The 7,455-nt window shown below is 38.9% G+C and overlaps 1 protein-coding gene across 1 annotated transcript in view; it reads left to right on the top strand.

Moving 5' to 3' along the window:
* Positions 1–5,134: 5,134 nt before the first annotated feature.
* The window catches only part of TNS3 (tensin 3), a 187,194-nt gene continuing 184,873 nt past the window's right edge, over positions 5,135–7,455 (top strand). Inside the window, exon 1 of the mRNA XM_035893956.1 lies at positions 5,135–5,176. The gene's annotated coding sequence lies outside the window, so the exon portion shown is untranslated. The remainder of the gene's footprint in view (positions 5,177–7,455) is intronic.

The following is a 7,455-nucleotide window of genomic DNA, read 5'->3' as shown; positions in this document are numbered from 1 at the left end:
CTGCTGTGACATCTGGAATCTGCAAATACAGAACAGTACTTCTGGGGAAAACTAGGACTGAAAAGTTGATTCATAGTCTAGTTTAAGATAATAGTATCAAAATAGTCAGTGATCATATGGCTAAAGAAATGTATTGCCAGAGGGAACTGATAAATAATCAGAAACATCTTTGAGAATTGTTTTTTAATGGCTTGTGCTTATTTGAGAAGAGGAAAGCACCTTGTCAACCCTACTTTAATGAATTAACACTACATATAAACACCCAGTTGAGCTGGTTAGTGCCTTATCAGTGTGCTTTTAAGTGAAACTGTGTTCCCTCAGGTGTGAGATTTTATGAAAATATAATTATTCTGCTTAATAGAAAACATGGTTAGGCTGCGCTGTTATAAAATGTGCGTAATGGCTTTTCTTCCTTTTAACAGATTTTTTTTTTTTTTTTGATTGGGCTTTATTTTGTTTTTGAAGAACGTGGTGACTAATGTTTGGAGCACAGGAATGAAATTCAAGCAAAGCAGACTTTACTGTTACATGTTCTCCATGTCACTGACTCATGCTGGTGGTGTCATAGCTTGAAGTGTAAAATGATACACAGCAAGAGAGTTTGAGGCTTAGCCTCATTGGGGTCCATTTTCTGTTTTTTCAGAGGTGATAATTGTTCCTACCTCTTGCAAAGCGACTTCAGGTTCTCAGGTGTTGTCTACATGGTGATGCCTGTTGTTGCTTAACCAGGTGGAATTGTGCATAATGTGTTTAGAGCAGGGTGGTGGGTGCTGCTGCTGTGGGAGAGGAGGAAGGGAAGGGCTTTGCCTGCTGTCAAGCCTACTAAAGCGTGCTGCTTGGGGAGGCTGGGCAGTTCTGCTGATAGGGGTGGGCAAGCTCTTAACGGGCAGAAACCCCTTGCGGTTCCTTTTAAGCTTGGAGATTAGGAAGAGTGGAGAGATGGAGGGCCTTGGCTCTCCTGAGAATCATAACCTTGCCTGTGAGAAAATGCAGTTTCTCTTTCCTGATAGCACTTCTGAGCTTTGAGTCGCATTTCTCTGCTTTCAGCTCCCATTCTGAGTATCAGGAATGTCCCTTCCTTTCCTGGGCATCCTGGAACAATTTCTTTCTCCTTCAAGTCTTTCAAGGAAATGGGTGCTTCTTTCACAGTTTGCTTGTAGAGGGAGCATTGCCTGTATAAATGTTTTTGGGGTTGTTCAGTTTACTTGCTTTGGCTTACCCATGTGGGAGCTGTTACAGTTATTTGTAGTTGTTCCCTAATGAATAAGTGCCCTGAAGACCTGTAGAGCTGAAAAGGGAAAAACACTTAAAAAAGAGTAGGAGTGCTCAAGCAGGCAGAATTTTTCCCTTTGTTGTACTTGACATGGTGAGGAAAATGAAGCATGTGTGCAGAGCAAATCAAGATTTTCCTATGAGTCATTAAGTATCTTTTGACAGCTCTCAGAAGAGTGGTGAGCTTGCTCCATTTATTTCGTAATGATACCAAATTGGGCACCACTTCTATGTGTTTACCATGGCCGTGAAATTTGCTGTACATGCTAATAGACTTGGGAGTTTCAGTTCAAGTAACTGACTTGCTGTATTCAGAACTGGAGTTCTGCTGCACTTTCTGAAAGAAAAGTGTTAGGCTCACATGAAGATTGAGTGCAACTTCAGTGTGGTATGGCTGATATAATGAAGTATTTCAGGTGTAGCTGGAACCATTATTTTTTGAAGAAATTTAATGATTGGGAAAAGCGTGACTTCACCTGACTGAGGATACAAACTGAGGATTTTACAGATTTGTAAATGTGCATGTCTGGGGATGGCAGGGGAAGGAGGAAGAACACAGTTTTTTTTCAAAGAGAAAAGGAGGGTGCGTGTATTCTGGGGAGTATCATGTTAATCTAAAAGAGCTAGATGCATTCTTTGAGCTTGACGGAGGGGATTCATTCTGAGGTGACTCAAACAGACACTTTGATCCTTTCCATCTGCAGGTTGGCTTGTTTTAGCTTGTTAATATATGGATAGCAAATTCCCTTCTTCCTTTTATGTTTGGAAAATTGCTCATAGCCCACACATGGCTCTGTAATTGGAGAGAGATTGTTCATTCTTGCCTGCAGGAAGACATTTCTCTGTCTGCTGAGCTGGAGTTCCAGACTAGATAGAGGGAATGCAAGAAAAACTTATATGGGAAGCAGGGCTACACAACTCTTATTTAAGCTATGATTCTTGAACAAATGGCTACTAATCCATTTGTGTTTGCATTTAGAACACAGTGTATTCTGCAGGGTGATGGAAGTAAAATTGCTCAGTAGCACTCTTGGCCTCAGTGTTGAACGGTGTGGTTGCCTGTAGAGCATGGATACTGCATAGAAACCTCAGTGAGTTTAAGAAAATTTTCTTCATTGATAATCTGCAATAGTTAAACACTCTCACAAACATCATCAGGTTTTCTTGTTTATTTCAACCTCAGACATCTTAAATACCAGTAGGAATGATTATATATAAAATAACCTCAATGTAGACAAGGATTTGGTGATATCAGACCTTATGCTCAATTTCTCAATCAAACTTCTTAAACATTGTTAAACTTGTATTCTGTTGAACTCTTATTGCCTTGCCTCCTCTCAAGTGGTTCTTTTAAGTCAAGATTTTCCAAAAGTATCAGTATTTTCTTCACACTGTATTTTCTCAGAATTCTGTCTGGGTTCTTAACCTGCAGCTGTACTGGTTAGGTTACGGAGAGATTTGATCTTCTACCTCTTCCCAAACCCCAGAAGATGCTTTGGAAAAGTTTGTGTGTGCGCATGTGTCGTTTGGAACTTTTCATCTCTGTGAGGGTATATCACACGACAAATGAAGACTTTATTTCTTGTTCAAGATAGAAAATAGCAGCACGTAACAGCCAGAGTCCTGGCATAAGCTTATGGAATTAGTGGAATTTTTCCCTGTGTTGCTTATACATCTACATTTAAAGATTTTAGGGGCTTGCTTTGGCTTGGAGTGTTGCAGTTCTCTCTCTGATTATTTTAAGGTCTCACAGAATTTTGTTCATAAATGTGATTGACCAAGGGGTCTGGCTGGATATGCATCCAGGATGCATAATTGACTGACAAGATGCAGTGTTCTTCCCTAATCTCTCTGCTTTTGTAGTTGGTGGCTCACTCTGGTTGCTTTGGGGTCCTAAGGACTCTTCTTACCCACCTCACAGAGGCCTTTTTAAAAGAAACTCTAGGGGTGATTTAATCCCCTTAAATTCAAGGTAACTTTTTGTTACCTGCTGGTAGTTGAGCTCCTGCTAGCAGGGGTTTGTATATTTGAGGTTAAATGTGAGTAAACAAAGTAAAGCATGGGGATTTTTTTTATGTCTGAGAGGTCTTGCATTTGGCCTTCATAGGTGATAACGGTAGTGTTTTAAAAAAGAAGAAAATAATCAACAAATCCCCCCGTTTTATAGGAGCATCAGGTGGTCCCTAATAATTGAATTGCTTTCTTAACAAATGTCTCTTGAACGAAAGGAGCTGATGACTAAAGCAAGTTGAATGACTGAAAGAAACTTAACTGTGAAATAGCTGCAAAAATGAGTTTTTTGAGAAATGTATTGGATATTGGGACTTATTATATGAGGATCTTTGGAGATTCTTGGAGGATGATTGCACGTTGCTATTTCTGGAAATATTTGCTTCTAGATTTAGATAGATCAGTCAACAGTGAAGAGGAGGTCATAGCGTAGGTCATGATGTAGTAAGCACTGCTGTAGGTTGTAAGCTACTCAAGCTCATCTTGGCTGTAATGCTTGGAAATTATGGCTGCTATAAAGAATGTCATGAATTGGACAACTGTAAGCTTAAATTCCAGGTAGTCGGATTCTGCTAGAAATTTTCTCTTAGATGACCTTGCGTAATCATGTTTCCTGCCTGGGACTGGGGTCACTGGAACACTGAGTTGCATGAATCAAATCTTAGTCTCAGTTCAGGGAGCATTATATTTGGGGAATACCTCACATAAACCAAGAAGTCCAAGCAGTCCTCCTTTTTATGGAGGATGCTCCTGTGACCACGTTCAGTCACAGAGAGACAGTTAAACACAGCCATCCTCCAAAGAGACAGAGCAATAGAAAGATCTTCAATTTTCTGCAAAATGTTATTATGAGAAGAAATTTCATTTAGTCTGAAGGCATCTGACTCCACATGCAGTACGTGCAAGCAGTAAGAATACCTGGTAAGGGCATCTGTATGTTGTTGTATGGGTATTATACAATTAATACCTTGTGTATATGTGCACGTTTTACATGGAAAAGATTCATTTGTCATGCTTGAGTGTATAGAGTACAGTAGGTCAGGTTACTAAATCCCAGGGTTTGGTTTGGCTTAACTTTAAAGGATTTTATCACTTGTTCTAAGAAAAAAAAATAGTAAGTTCCACCCTTTATTTGCTTGCAAAACGGTACTTCTTTGTTTAAAAATATCTGCACTGGTATTGATGTCTTACTACCTGTTCTGTCAGCAGTAAATTTTGATTTCCACAGTTCAAGTTTCTGTCGTGCATAAACACAGCATGCTGGTGGCTGCATGGGGGACTGTGTGGGGATGGGTTGGAGTCTTGTTTGGCAATTGGTGAACTGTGGCCTGTTAGGTTGCTCAAGGTGGTGAAGGAACTGAGCAGTTTCAAGAAAGTGAAAAGATGGAAAATTAATTGCAGCTAGGGGAAGGTGACAACTACAGTCAGTATAATAATAAGCTGTGAATTGAACTTAACCTGAACTGAAAACTGGTTTGAACAGTTGTTTGGCATTTTGCTGTCCTTTATGCATCCGTCCCCATTAAACTCAATGCAGGGCTAGACTGGAAGAACTTCAGTCCCAGTGGGATCTGAAATGAAACGTTACCTTGATCCTCTGGTAATAATATTGCGAAGCTTTTTCAGATGCTTGGGAAACATTTTTATTGCTTGCTTAACTGTTGTTTGATGTACAGAGAAGAAATGGATATACTTAGAGCACACCCATGTGGCTGTGTAGGGGTTAAATGCTATTTTAAAATTGTTTTAATGGGGGGAAAAGGTTTCTAATTGTAATAAAGTATTTTTGGAATTTGCCCTGTCAGTTAGTAATATTTCACTAATTAAAGCAACCCTTTGTTTAAACCAGGCTGACAGCGGTTCGTCTGGAGAGTTGGCTGGTGGACAAACCGAGGTATGTTCATTCCCCAGCAATTCAACCCATTTTATATGCTGATGTTTCTGAAGTAATGCTTTTAACTTGGAAGAAGTTAATCACATCTGTGAATTCCTTGTGGTTTCCCTGCTGCTGAGGGTTGCAGCCTGTAAACAATTTTATTGCCTTAAAGCCTTGTGTGTAATGAAAATTAACAAATAAAACAAGCATGCAGGTACTAGGCTCTTTATGGCTGAAGGCATTGGGTTTGTTTGAATGGCAAAATTAAGGTATTATAAATTTTTGCTGAAAGAATGTTAGCAAGAGGCAGTTCTCCTCCTCTCTCTTATTCCCCTTCTCTTGTGTGCACTCTTCTCCCAAGTAGGAGTGTATGTTCTAGCTGTGGTTTGTTCAATAGGGTTTTATGTGTTTGTGGAAAAGTGGGTTCTCATTTGGAAATTGTACATTTGTCATAAAGGAGATGAAAGGGCTACATTGATACATAGTGACAAGTTGAACAACAAAAACAGACTGAAAATTTTACAGGTTTTCCTGCCCCAAAATGCATTATATGAAGAAAGTCACATAATACTAAAAAGCCAACATACAAATCTGGAATAGCTAACTATATGCTTGCAGGTTGTATTTGCCCAATGCTGTGGTATTGCTGATTGGTCATAGTTGGTTGGTTTTAGCAAATGGCTTGTTGCTTGTAAAGCAGCCTACTTTGCCAGATCAAAGATCTTGAAAGAGTAAAATTTCTGACCATCCTGGCATTTTGAGTGAAATCTGTTGAGAGATGAATACCTGCTGACTGATACTTTTGGCTAGACTGAGACTTGATAGCTTAGCTTTCTTTTGAAAGATTACCACTTCTTCATTAATAGACATTCAGAGATACACCTCAAGTCTCGAAAAAACAGATGTGTATTTTCTCTTTGCAACATTTATAAAAATACCAGTCTGCAGATCTGCCTTGTCAACAGATCTGTGAACAAACATGTCCAGGCAGTGAAGATACTTCAGAAGTTTTACTTGATTTTGGTATCAATATTGATGTACTAAATGATGTGCTCTGTAATAATGAAGAATATACTGGAACAATTGGATGTAACTGGGATGAGCCTTTGAAATGAGCATTCTCTAGTCTCAGTTGTACTTTGTGCGTTCACATGAAATTATTTCAGGTTTTGGCAAGTGTACCATGGGACTGTTACTTTTGTAAATTTCTGTGATCTAGAAATTTGCTTTATTTGAAGAATCTGTTCTAGGAATGTTTTCTTTTTTTTTTCTGTGAGACAGAGGAAGCAGTAACTTTTGTGATAATGAATTCTCTAAAAGTGCAGGAAAAGAAATCTAAGCTACAATAGCGTAAAAATTACGAATGCTTTAAAGGAAACTCTCATTGTTCTGAGAGAAGGGGGAAAGAACAGAGGACTTTTCCAGTGTGCTAATATGAAAGTACCTTTGGTGCAACAGAAAAGAGAATGGAAACCAAAGAACCCTGATGAAGTGATACTGCTGAGATTGGAGAGTATTTGATAAGAAGAGTAAGGGTTTATGGAGCTTACGGTCTTTGGAAGGAGGAATTTAGGGTTTCAAAAGGATTCTGTGGGCCTTTAAAAAGGATCATGAAAGTCATGTTCAACATATATTTTAGTGAGTTTTTCTTTACTCACTGTGATAAGAGATCCTGAATTTAGTGCCAGGGAAGTAACTAAGATGGTTATTTGGAAACTTAAAGTGAATAGTTACTTTGAGCTACAAGGAAGGAGCAGGTCAGTTAAGTAACAGTTGCATTTTATGTAATTGTTTTCTCAATGTAATAGTTAAACTATTTGTCCTTGGGTGAGCGAGCAAGTTAATCAGCTACAGAGCAGGCACTGTATAAACTTTATAAATGTCTATTATGTTTGATTTCCATTTCCACAAGAGCTTTAGATCTTGTAGCTGAGCCATTTTACATTATCCTGGTTCATTCACATGGCAGAGGAGAGGAATTGAAGTTCCAAGCCTCAGGCCAGTAGCAATAAATCTTTTCCTGGCTTGATGGGAGTATACAGAGCTCCCAGTTAGTAGCAGCCTGCACTCATCAGTAACCGGACTTGATGTAATTTGTCAAGGTGGCTATTTTCTTATATTCCTACTAGAGGTTACTGTTTGAATGGGAATAGCTAATAGGAAAGGGTGGAGACCATTTGGACAGGCAGGCAAGGGTGATATCATATCTCCAGGCTGTAGTTGAAGTGACTTTGAAAATTGTTACGATAAGTTGGAGGTAAGGGTAACAATTCAAATTTTCTTAGGTATAAAAATCT

Source organism: Egretta garzetta, unplaced genomic scaffold, assembly GCF_000687185.1.
Source record: "Egretta garzetta isolate BGI_Z169 unplaced genomic scaffold, ASM68718v1 scaffold155, whole genome shotgun sequence".
Lineage (NCBI taxonomy): Eukaryota > Metazoa > Chordata > Aves > Pelecaniformes > Ardeidae > Egretta > Egretta garzetta.
This window is presented reverse-complemented; position numbering and strand designations above follow the sequence as displayed.